The sequence below is a fragment of the Stegostoma tigrinum genome, chromosome 37 (assembly GCF_030684315.1).
Source record: "Stegostoma tigrinum isolate sSteTig4 chromosome 37, sSteTig4.hap1, whole genome shotgun sequence".
NCBI classification, from domain to species: domain Eukaryota; kingdom Metazoa; phylum Chordata; class Chondrichthyes; order Orectolobiformes; family Stegostomatidae; genus Stegostoma; species Stegostoma tigrinum.
The window spans coordinates 22,845,788-22,859,102 of NC_081390.1; the positions used below are offsets into that span (position 1 = coordinate 22,845,788).

At 43.7% G+C, this 13,315-nt stretch overlaps 2 protein-coding genes across 2 annotated transcripts in view; one reads left to right on the top strand and one right to left on the bottom strand.

Annotated features, from left to right (window-relative positions):
• cdh23 (cadherin-related 23) overlaps window positions 1–13,315 on the bottom strand; it is an 807,091-nt gene that overhangs the window by 128,801 nt on the left and 664,975 nt on the right. The window lies entirely within an intron of this gene.
• The window catches only part of vsir (V-set immunoregulatory receptor), a 66,845-nt gene that overhangs the window by 16,530 nt on the left and 37,000 nt on the right, over window positions 1–13,315 (top strand). The window lies entirely within an intron of this gene.

Here is a 13,315-nt window from a genome sequence, read left to right on the forward strand (position 1 = left end):
CTGTGCTGTACTTTTCTGTGTCAATGTCTATGAAATGTCGGGTAGGAAACACAGTAGTTAATTTGCACACAGCAAGCACCCACAAGTACAAATGATTAGACAAGCGGTTTTTCATAAATCATAGAATCCCTACAGTGTGGAAACAGGTCCTTTGGCCCTACAAGTCCACACTGACCCTCAACGCATCCCACCCAGACCCACCCCACTATAACCTACCTCATCTACACATCCCTGAACACTGCGGACAATTTCCACCCTAATCTGCACATCTTTGGACTGTGGGAGGAGAACAGAGAAAACCCACGTAGACATAGAGAGAATGTGCAAAATGCACACAGACAGTCACCGGAGGATGGAATTGAACCTGGGTCCCTGGCACTGTGAGGCAGTAATGCTAACCACTGTACCACCGTGCTATGTTTCAGTGGTGTTCAACCAAGGATAGACATTGTGTAAAGCACTGGGGGCTCCCCTTGTTCTTCTTTGAGCTCTGCAGTCTTTTAAATCCACCTGAGAAGGATGGCGGGATTTCCACCAAGGCTGTCTTTCTTTGACATTGCACTGGGAGTGTTAGAAATCACAACATCGTGATTGCGGAGGTGACAGTACTCCTGCTGAGTCATGGTCAATTACATTAATTCATTAACCACACATATTAGAGCTCATCAACTTCACTCTCTCTCTCCATCTATCTATATAACAGTGACTGGTGTTTAATCTGATAAACATCCACCTGGTTTAATACTCGTTCAAGGGATGCAGGTACAGCTGGCTGGTACAACATTTATTGCTCATCCTTAATTGCCCATTGAGAAAGTGGTGGTGATCTGTCTTCTTAAACCCCTGCAGTCCTTGCAGGTGATATTAGGGAAGGAATTCCAGGATTTTCACATGGCAACACTGAAGGAACAGTGATATATTTTCAAGTCAGGATGGTTAGTGCCTTGGAGGAGAACTTGCCGGTGGTAGTCCTCCCTTTTGTATCTTCTGCCCTTGTCCTTCTAGGTGAAAGTGGTTGTGGGTTTGGAAAGTGCTGTTTAAGGATCTTCTGTGAATTTCTGCAGCGCATCTTGTAGATAGTAGCAATAGTGTGTAAAAACTGTTAAGAGGTGGAGGGAGTGAATGTTTGTGGGTATGGTGCCAATTGAGTGGGCTGCTTTGGCCTGAGTGTTCTTCAGCTTTTTTTTTCAGTGTTGTTGAGAACTGCACCCATCCAGGGAAGTGGGGAATATTCCATCCTACTCCTGACTTGTATCTTGTAGATGTTGAACAGGCTTTGGGAAGTCAGGAGGTAAGTCACCAGCTATGCTGTAACGTTCTGTCGTAGCCAGATTTTTAAATGGATAGTCCATTCTGCTCTGGTCAATGTTGGCTCCCAGGATGATGATAGTGGGGGATTAAGCAATTGTAATACAAAGGGAGATAGTTAGATTGTCTCTTGTTGGAGAAAGTTATTTTCTGGCACCTGTATGGTGCAAAAATTATTTGCCACTTGACAGGCCAAACTGGATATCGTCCTGGTCTTGCTGCATTTGGACATGGACTGCTTCAATATTTGAGGAGTCGAGAATGATGCTGAACATTGTGCAATTATCAGTGAACATATTCATTTCTGACCTTATGTTGGAGGGAAGGTCATTGATGAAGCAGATGAAGATGGTTGGGCCGAGGACGCTACCCTGAGGAACTCCTGCAAAGATGTCCTGGAGCTGAGATGACAGACCTCCAACAACCACAAACACCTTCCTATGTGTCAGATATGATTTCAATCAGCAGAGACTGTTCCCTGATTCAGTTCTGCTGAGTTTCTTGAACATTTTCTGTTCCTATTCTAGGTCCCAGGCATTTGTAGTAGTTTGGTTTCATTGTTAACAAAAACAGGAAGTTTCGGAGCTGAACATTATAGAGGTGTAGAGAAGGGTGGAAATTGGAAGGAAAAGTGACGAGGTTTTTGAGTTCCGGGCTAGAACAGGAAACTTAACAGATGGAGGAAGAGTTGGAGAAGAGACCCTCCGTCCCCTGAGTAGGACTGGAACAAAGAACGTTCCATACAGCCCACCAGTGAGATGGGACGCATTGCCACACCTTCTATTTAGAGGAAGTGAATCAAGTCAAAGGAGTCACACAAAATCAGCTTGTAGTCCAACAGGTTTACTTGAAACCACAAGCTTTCATAGCGCTGCTCCTACTGTCTGTGTGACTTCACCTGATGAAGCAGCGTGCTTTGAAAGCTTGTGATTTCAAATAAACCTGTTGGACTATAATCTGGTGTCATGCGACTTCTGACTTTGTCCACCCCAATCCAACATCGGCTCCTCCACATCAAGTTAAAGGAGAAACTGTTCAACGAGAACACAAAACGTGTGCAAACTTTCTTTGTAACTCTATCCTTGGAGTCCATGTGTCATTCTGGTAAATCTACACAAGCCTCCCTCCAATACCAATAAATTCTTCCCAGACTCTGAGGCTCAGAACAACATGCAATATTCCAGGTGTGGCCTAACAAAAGGAAATGCTGATTATGAGAACAATGAAGTTTTAAGTCTGAGGGATAAAACAAGGAATCGAGGATGTACTTCCTCTGGCAAATGGGCCAGAGATCCAAAATTTGACAACATAAATTGGCAAAGGAAGCAGTGAGGAAATGAGGAGTTTTTTGTTTGTACAGCGGGATCGTAAAGTCTGGAGCACCTGAAAGGGCGATGAAACCAATTTCCAAAAGCCTTTTTTCAATAGGTAAGCGGTCATGAACCTAAAGGGAGGTAATTTGGAGATTTATGTGGAAACCATAGGGGTGTGTAGGATGAAACCGTTCAACCTCTTTGACAGAGCCTGACATAGGTGTGCTGGATTGAATGGTGTCACAGTGCTGTTAGATTCTATCTTCTTTGTGCCTTCAGTCTGTAGGTAATATTCCTGAGCAAACACAGAAGGACCAAACAGCCCCAAGAGGTGGCTCTGTTCCTCATACAAATCCTAAAGCTAACTGGGTAGTAAAGAATAAGGTACAAAGAATCACTGCTCAAGCAACAGCCAGGCAGGAACTTAAAGCCACTTGAAGCGAGAAAATTAATTTTGCAGTGCACCGCAGCAGAAAATGAGTTTTTAAAAAAAGTCTAGCCCTACCCCCTTAACCATTCATCTACAGCTACACCCAACAATCTGATTTTACAAGAAACCCTCCAGAAGGTCTTGCATTTCTTTAATGCCGTATATGGTTTCTCAGGATGCTCCAAAGCTCAAGGATTGAACTGCTCCTGAACTGGAGCCAGGCGAGTGCAGTGGCCATGCTGCACAGCAAGATCCAGTTTGCCTGCTCGAGGTGCTGTCTGTTCCTGTTAGGCAGGATGTTGGGACAGCTTTTTGCTTGAATCCAATCCGCACCATATGATTGCCTAACGAAACGCCAAACCAAGGTACTCAGATATAAAGCAAAGGCCTTTACGGGTGAGCCATCATTTGATTATAACTTTTGGTCATTTGCTGTCACGGAGAGGATTCTTATACAAGAAGAGCATTTCTCAGCCATTATGAAATCTGTGTTTTAAAAACGCTGGCACTGCTGGTTTGGCTGCCATCCTTTTCCTAGCACGGTTCTCTCTGTCTCACAACAGAGATTGTGAACTTCAGTGGGAGCACTCCACTGTCCAGCAGGAATAAGCAAGAAACAGGCAATGGCCTAGAGGTGTTATCGCTGGACTGTTAATCCAGAGACCCCGGTAACATTTTGTGGAACCTGGTTCGAATCCCACCACGGCAGAGGGTGGAATTTGAATTTGACAAATATCTGGAATTAACAATCTAATGATAACTGTGCATCCATTGTCAATTGTCAGGAAAAACCCAACTGGTTCGCTAATGTCCTTTAGGGAAGGAAACTACCATCCTTACCTGGTCTGGCGTACATGTGACTCCAGACCCACAGCAATGTGGTTGACTCATAACTGCCCTCTGGGCAACTAGGGATGGGCAATAAATGCTGCCTGGCCAGTGACACCCTCATCCCATGAACGAATAAAGGAAAAATAAAACTTCCAAAGATGAGGCTCTTTCATTCTGGAATCCCCATACCTTCTTACAATTGCCTACTAAGGTGGGGAGGTCAACTCAGTTTCATATCGGAATGACCACTGTAGGACTCTGAAGGTCCTGGGAGGGCTCAATGAGAGGTCAGGCTCAGGGTGAGAGCTCCTGAGATGCTGCATTGGCTGCAGAGCTTTGGCTGGTTTGGAGGTTGTGGAAATCTCTGTATATTTTTGCTGCTGATGTTCTGTTTGCTGTAAATTATTGTACATGGGAACGTGGGTGCAGGGAGGGCTGCTAGCTGGACCTCACAGAATCAGAGTTCCCCAAGTGGGGCTATTAATCTGGTCCAATCAGGGAGCCCTGGCTGACATAAAAAGATTGACTGACAGGGATACTGACGCTGTGGTGCCTGGCTCTGTGTGAGGCAGGCTTATAGTCAAGATCATTCATGTGTAAGTAAAGGGTGACTTGGTGACAGGATACCAGCCTACGTGGAGTTATTTCTGTGGGGATTCCATGCATTAGGCAGTTTTGATGCTGGTCACATCAGCAAGACAAAGTGGTCAGTAACACAGAAAAAAACACCACACCCCAACTGGTTACCAACTCAAAACTACTTTCACTGAATCACTTTGAAACTACACACAGTGACATTGCTACTTTCCAAGGTAACCCTGAGGAGGGGTGTGTCAGCTTCCCCACACCGAAACCTCCACTGATGCTGCTCTGTCAGCGATCTCCATCGAGTGTGCAACACTAACTCCGGACTGGCTCACTCTCCTTGCGGGTTTTCCTGGGGGAGACAAGAAGTCTGAAACACTGAAGGGTTTCACCACTCGGGGAAGCACCTGCGCTCTGCTTTGGCACCTCGCTATATTTGCACAGCGGCAGATCACAAGGTCGGTGGTTTGGGGGAGCCGCAGCAATAAGCCCACGGTCTCACTGCGCTGTCACCACCCGTCCATGTGCCAACTTAATGCCTTGGCACAGTGATGACAAGTCATGCCAGTTTTCAAACTGACCCCAATTTCCATTTATTCTGGGCAGTGATTTTAGGAGCTTGGTCCCTTAGGGACAAAGAGCCACCTCTGCTGCATTCTTGACATGACTTAGCAAGCAAGAAAAAGCAAACACAACCCTTGGACCCTTCTTAATGCAAATGGAAAGACTTATTTTCTAAGGTCCACCAAACAAACCACCTGAAGCAATGTTTCCCAAATTTCTTCCCACTGTGATCTCATTATTGTGGCTTCAAAACATTGAGGACCCCCTTCCCGGACAAATGAATAGTGAGGGTCTGTTGGCATGAGATAGCATTCATAACCTCATCTCAGTTCCATGATGACTACTGCAGCCTGGGATCTCGTGACTCCACAGTTTTTGCTTGTGATCTCACTTGGAGTTGTGACCACCGCTTTGGAAAGTGCTTATTCACTCCAAAAAACAAGTACAACCAGAGAGTTACTTTCAAAGCGTAGTTTCGGTTGTAACACAGACAATCTGATAACCAATTTGCCCTCGGCAAGCTCCAACCAACAGAAAATGCCTGATCATCTGTTTTTGGGATGTTGTTTGAGAGGTACAAGGGGTTTGGGTGGGGGGAGGGGTGAGTCTGCACCCTCTACTTGATCAATAAGACTTCCATCAGGTTTATTTGCAGACACTGACTGCAACTTCTTCTTGTCAGAAGCAATCTTTTGAGGACGGCTCGAAGATTAGCTGGTCTTCATGACATTTGGCATTGTGCCCAGTTATTCATTCTGGCCCGGCTGGGAATACTGACATTGGAAGAATTGTTTGGTCACACGTCAGGAAAACTTCCATCTAACCTCGGATCAGGAACAGACAGGCTAGTATTCATGAAGCACCTAATCACGTGGTCCAGGACTGTCTCAAAGTGTTTCGTGTACAATGCAGCCAGTCACTGCTGTGGTTTTGTAGATACCTCCAACAAACAGTCTGCCTCAAGGAAGATCTCATAAACAGCAGTGAGATGAAAAGCCCTATTGTTAGTACAGCAAGGTGACCCCTTCTCACCTTGAACAGGATAACAGTTTTAATCAGTTAACAGGTGAAAGGTAGCAAACAGAAATTGTTGCTTCAGACTAGAAAGACTCATGTTTTTTTTGACAAGTGTCTTTTAGAACAACTCCCTAAGAGAACACTTTTTGCAAGAACGACTGATCAATATCTTTAAAATTTTGGAACAGCTTTCCCTCTCTGGCCCTCCAAACTCGTCCTGCGCTTCATAATAAATCTCTTCTCCTGAAAAGGTTTCTCCGATTCCCTTTGATAGCATTTAACAGCTGCTCGGTGCTGCCTCTGTGTAGTCAGCTTTCTGTTTGGAAAACAGACTCTGAATCAGTTGTAAGAGAGGCCAAACAGAGGGATCCCTATTAAAATTCCCAGACTGTTGCCCTTCATTCTTGCTGGCTGTACCTCCAACCCAGATGAAATCTTTTACATCTTTCATTTCCCCACACAATCAGTCAATTGTGTCATTTTGGAATGTGAGAAGACTTGTGGATTTTAATTTTTGCCAATACCTTGCCCAAAGTATTCTTTAACAGCAGCAAACATTCCCGATAATTTATCTATAAGCAGTATTTGTGTTTCATATACTCAAGTCTTAATTATATCTGCGGATCAAATTATCTGTCACATTTTGTAATCGATACAAATCCCCTGGCAAAGGATAATTTCACCCTGATCAGTTTTCAGTGAATAGTCTGCTGCTCTTCACCATTTACCTTTATTCTCGAAATGCAATAAAAACCTGCATTTATGTGGCACCTCCCAAGTGAGGTTAACTTCCCAAGATGCTTTACACAAGCATTATCAAACCAAATTTGCTCCACACTATAGCAAGCAACCACAAACTTGATCAAGTCAGGTTTAGGTTTTAAGCTACATCTTAAAGAAAGAATGGGAGGTGAGATGAAGAGAATTCCAGAACTTGGGCATTCCAAGGAGCTGAAGACCGAGCCGCTGATGGAGGAAAGTCATATGGGTATGCATGAGAGGCCAGCATTGAAGGAGTGCGGAGACCTAGGAAAGTTGTAGGGACTGGAGAAGGTTACAGAGATAAGAAGGGATCTGAAAGGAAGGGTTAGAATTTTTAAATCAAGGAACCAATGCCAGCCAGCGAGAACAAGTGGAGCTGGGGGGCCCTATGGGTGTCAGTGACTTGACACGAGTGAGGTTAAAGGCAGAAGAGCTTTGGATGATCCTAAAGTCTAGACAGTATCAGGGTCGGGGGGGGGGGGGGGGGAGTGGGTTAAACAGAGAAGGCGCGAGTGAAGGTTTCATGAGTTGAGGACAGATTGAAATTCTGTGTTGAAATTTACACAAAGCTCTTGATATCAATCGAACAAAAGCAGAAACAGAACATGGAACAAAAACAAAGTTGCTGGAGAAGCTCAGCAGGTCTGGCAGCATCTATGAAGGAGAAAGCAGAGTTAGCGTTTCGGTTCCGGTGACCATTCCTCAGGACACCGAACATTCAGAATGTCATGAGGAAGGGTCACCTGGACCCGAAACGCTAACTCTGTTTTCTCCTTCACAGATGCTGCCAGACCTGCTGAGCTTCTCCAGCAACTTTGTTTTTGTTCCTGATTTACAGCATCTGCAGTTTCTTTGGTTTTTAGAAACAGAACATTGTGTGTTCAGGCTCTCAAGGAGACCTCCGCCTTGAGCTCATTATGAATGGTCAAAATGACAAGTAGGGAATACTGAAAAGAAACAGATTAAGGTTAGTGTTTGCCCATGTGCTGTGCTCAGTCTCCGAAACAAAGACATATTGAGCAGAAACAAATCCCTGCTTTTGGATAGACATTTCTGAAATGTTCTTTTGTACAATTGACTCCCATGAATTCTTTCTCTATCGTACAAACACCATATCTAACTGGCAGCATTGTGAGCGCTACGGGTAAAGGAGATTTTCAGAAATCTGTTTATACTGGGCTCGTTGAGTGAAATTATTGTGCGGATTTAACAACCCAAAGCCTTTTCCTTTGGAATCAGTATACAGAAATAAGAATTACCTACAAGTGAATCCTGTGAGAAAAAATTATTGGCAATCAGGAAGACACTCTGAAAATGTTTGGAGCAATTTCAACAACTTGCATTCATATAGTGCCTCTAATGTAGTAAAACATCCGAAGGCACCTTTTTTCATGAGTGTTATAAAACAAAATGGTGGGAGAACAGTCAGCCAAGCATTTTAAACAATAAACTATGAGCCAAAACGTGTTAACAAGGTGTGGAGCTGGATGAACACAGCAGGCCAAGCAGCATTGCACCAACCTGGCGGATTCATCAGTCACTGAATCAGAAGGTTGTGGGCCTACGTTTGCTGGTGTATGGTGTTTTACTCGCAATGCAGCGTGAATCCAACAGTGTGGGTTCAATTCCCATCACTAGCAGAGATTACCATGAAGGACTCTCCTTCCTAACCTCTCCCCTCACCTGAGGTGTGGTGATGCTCAGTGGTGAGGGAGAACAAGTTATATCCTGCCCTGCCTGCCTGTTCTGGTATATTTAGATGCTGCACAGCCTTGGGATCAAGTGAAATCAGAAAGTGCTTGAGAAACTCAGCAGGTCTGGTGCCTCTGTGGAAAGAAAGCAGGGTTAACTTTTTGGGTCCAGTCACCTTTCTTTGGAACTTTAGTTCTGAGAAGTGAGCTTCAGAATCATTAACTCTGCTTTCTCTTCACAGAGATGGTCAGACCTGCTGAGTTTCTCCAGTACTTATTGTTTTAGTTTTAGATTTCCAGCATCCATAGCTCTTTGTTTCTCCCTAAACAAAGAAATCAATATGTGCAGATCCACAGTCTTCCCTGAAAGTAGATGAACTGGTCATCCATCACATGATTGCATCTTAAGGGCAATTAGGGATGGCCCTAAATGCTGACTGAGCCAGTGATGCCTACATGCTGTCAATTAATTTTTAAAAAGTCATTGCTGGTCAAACAGCTAACTTTGTGTTCTTTGCTGTCTCTCTGGCTACCACCTGTCTCATCAGAGGCTGGTTTGTGCATAGACATCTAGCTTCCAAGAACCTTTCCAGGCTGCAATGTACCAAACTGCCCAAGCACTAGGGTCCCCCTGCTCAAACTCCCCCTTGGTTCCAAAGCAATGCAGAGCCCCTCACTGGGTATCAGCTGTTGCTGGGAAGTGGTCAGGACAGGGCATCAGTCTGGATTTGGACTCCCCTCCAGGTTTGCTGCCTTTGTTCACCCCCTTCAGGTGTCTGCAGGGCATTTTTATCAATGCAATTTGCTAATTTTACTAAAATGTGTAGCTGATGTTTTGATTCTTCTGATCAATGCTGAACGCTGGTGGGATTAAATTATTTGGCAGGGTGTTTAAAATGCTAGAAGGACGTGATGGCATACTAATGTTCCTTTGGCAGGGTAAATTAAGAACAACGGGACCTTCCCTTTAAATCCAAGGTTGACTTTCCCAAATGAAATTGAAAAAATGCTGTAGTTCTAGGGTTGGGGAAATCTGGAACCCTCTTCTTCAAGAAACTGCCAATTAAATGGAGGTCAGCAATTGGTAGAGTTTTCTAGGATAAGGGAATCATGGGGTCATGAGCAGTGAAGCTGGGGGCTTGTCCAGACATGATTTGACAGGATGGCAGTATAGGCTTGAGGGGGTGAACAGCATCCTCCACCTACTCTTCCAAATTGAGAAATCACCGAATTCTTGGAAAATTGAAAACAGCTTAAGCTGCCAACATTCCTCTTTCCATCGATGCTGCCAAAAGACAAGGGAAGGAGCTGGGTCTTGCATTACATTCCTGTTTAGTGGAGCTGACTCTGAGCAAAACAGCTGCAATGTCCGACTGTACAAACATCACTGTTACTTGTTGCAGTCTAGACATGATGTTTTCTAATCAACCTGCTCACAGCTGTTAGGACACACACCTGCAGCAGGTGGGAGTTAACACCAGAGCTCCTGGCTCAGAGATGGGAACACTGCCACTGTACCATAAGAGTCTGCAGCCTAAAGATAACTGTTGGCAGTTTAATTAAATACAGGTTGTTCCAAGACATTCATTCATCAATTACTTACATGCATTATTTGTTTCAAATTACAAAGGAATGATCCATTGGGTGCCAAAAGATCCAACAAAATTTGAGAATATTATGTACATTTACTTGGAAGTCTGATAAGTTGATTGATAGATCTTAGGTCTCCATGATATCACACTGGTCGCTTGATGTCTAGGATTTATTGTGAGGGGTCAACTTAGCCCAAAAGCCACCTCTTTAACCATCCAGACACAACCCTGTGTTCTTGACGAATGTGATAGCCACAGCTACATGAGGTAAACCGCAAAAAAAATAATGAGAGAGGTGTATACAGCAATAGGAGATGGTGTCTGTCCATGCTAGGTTAGAAGTATACTTGAAACCTTAGGCCAAAAGGAGGAGAATTAAAGGAGGTGCTCAGAGTTGGGGAGAGCTCATTTGTCTGTAGTTTAGAAAGGGACGGGTTACTAATTAAGGCTAATTAGGATTTGTCGGCAAGGGTGGAGAGATTTCATTCTGGTGATGAATTGGTTGTATATTGTAATCCGATGAATAGTTCTAAACAGGTATGAGATGATGATGGAGACATTGCTGTAATGATGACTAGGGCTGGGGACTGATAATCAATGGGCGCTCAATCTGTAGGAAGGACATGCAAACTCGAAAAGAGGTTGGTAATAGATGACCCTAGTGCAAAAGCAAGAAATAATATTGGTGCAGGAAATCTAGATGTGGAATAATTTGCTAGTGCTAAGAAGCAACAAGAGGTGGAAAACATTCATGCGAGTTGTCCACAGGCCTCCCAGTAGTGGTGAGGTAGGGGGATGGTATTTAACAGGAATTTGGAGATTCATGCAACAAGCATCCTACAATCATCGGTGACTTTATTGTATATATAGACTGGGCCAAGGACATTAGCAATGGTGGGTGAATTCCTGGAGAGTGTACACAATGTTCTTTTAGACTAGCATATTGAGGAACCAGCTAAAGAACAGGTTCTCCTAGCTTTGGTTTTGGGCAATGTGAAGGGTTAATTAGTAATTTTGTTGTGAAAGGACCTTTGGGCAAAAGTGATCACAACACTACAACATTTTCATTGGGGAATTTGAAGAAATCTAATCAGAAATTGTCATCCTAAATCCAAATAAATGAAACTACATTGCTATCAGTTAGCTGCAAAAGACTGAGTAACTTCAATAAAAGATGTAAGGGTGGATGAGCAAATAGCTAATATTTAAGGAACAAATGAAACAAATAGAACATAAGAATTAGGAACAGGGGTAAGCAATTCAATCCCTCCAATCTGATCCACCATTTGATACAATCACTGCTGCTCTCAGCAATCTTATTGGGCAAGAAAAGTGTAACAAGTGGCTCACCCTCGGCTAACAAAAGAAATTAAGAATAGGTGAAAATCTAAAGAGGAGTTGTAAAAAGATAGAAAAAGTAGCAAGCCTGAGGACTGGGAGAAGTTTAGAAAACAGGACCAAGATGTTGATTAAGAGGAGGAAAAATAAAGTATAAGTGTTAACTGACAATGACATAAAAATGGTGCGGATTCATAGCTCATTAAAGGTGGAGTTATCTGTAGACAGCGTAGTGAAGAAGGCATTTGGTACACATGCTTTTATTGGTCAGTGCATTGAGTATAGGAGTTGGGAGGTCATGTTGTGGCTGTACAGGACATTGGTTAGGCCACTTTTGGAATACTGTGTGCAATCCTGGACTCCCGCTATATGAAGGATGTTGTTAAACTTGACAGGGTTCGGAAAAGATTTACCAGGATGTTGCCAGGGTTGGAGGGTTTGAGCCACAGGGAGAGGCTGAACAGGCTGGGGCTATTTTCCCTGGAGCGTTGGAGGCTGAAGGGTGACCTGAAAAACGTTTATAAAATCACGAGGGGCATGGATAGGGTGAATAGTCAAGGTCTTTTCCCCAGGGTAGGGAGAGTCCAGAACTAGAGGGGATAGGATTAAGGTGAGAGAGGAAAGATTTAAAAGGGACCTAACGGTTATGGAATGAAATGCCAGAGGAAGCAGCGGAGGCTGGTACAATTACAACATTTAAAGGGTATCTGGATGGGTACATAAATAAGAAGGGTTTAGAGGAATGTGGGCCAAATGGGACAAGATTAATTTAGGATATCTGGCCAGCATGGATAGGTTGGATCCAAGGGTGTGCTTCCTTGCGATACAACTCTATGACTCTATGATGCCATGGCCTGTAAAAGCTTTGGTAGTATGTAAGACAAAAAAAGATTTAGTGCAGACAAAATGTCTGAACTGGGAGAATTGACCATAGAGAACAAAGAAATAGGAAAGTAGTTTTCAAGGAAGATGTTACAAAAAAAACTGTCAAAATGCTGGGGAAGTGAGGCCTATTGGGAAGACGAATTGAAAGAGATTAACATTAGTAACAAAGAAAATGCTGTAGAAATGAATGAGACTGAAAGCTGATAAATTTTTTAGAAGCTAAAGGTGTCAAGGGGTAGGGGGTGGAGGGAGATTGAGAGCATGGCACTGACAGAGAGGATCATTCATGATCACACTGAATGGTGGAACAGGCTTCAATGGGCCGAATGGCCAAGTCAGGTTCTTATTTTCTGTTGTTGAGACAAATGGGACGAGGCGTGCAGATGAACTGATGTGGACCAGCTGTCTCTTCACTCCTCCCTCTGCTGTTTTCAACCTTTGAACATTATATTCTCTGGGATTTTTACATGCTATGTTAGAGAGTGGGGGAATAAATAGTATTCAAAAGGGCCAATTCATGAGAGATACCAGAACTGCCACTTGGGAGGACTGAGGTAGGGCACTGCATTGTGGAATTTTAATCAAGTGTAAGCATTGTGAATTGAGATCCCTGTTTCCAATCTGTATATTACAGGGGCTTTACTGTCATAGACAGAACTACTTTACTGTCATGGTAATAAAGTGTGAAGCTGGATGAACACAGCAGGCCAAGCAGCATCTCAGGAGCACAAAAGCTGATGTTTTGGGCCTAGACCCTTCTAGGCAGAACTACAAGATCCTCAGTTTAGATTACATCTGCCTGTGTCCTTAGGGCTGTCCCAAACACTTCACATTGGAAGACTCTCCAAAGTGCAGGTGCTGTAATTTTTTATCTGGACAAATGACCTGCGATCACACAGCTTGTCTCTTTTCAGTGCAATGTCCAAAGCTGGAATGCCACCCTCAGGAGAATACTGCCTTGGGATTTTCTGTGACCACTTAAATGGACAGAACAATTTT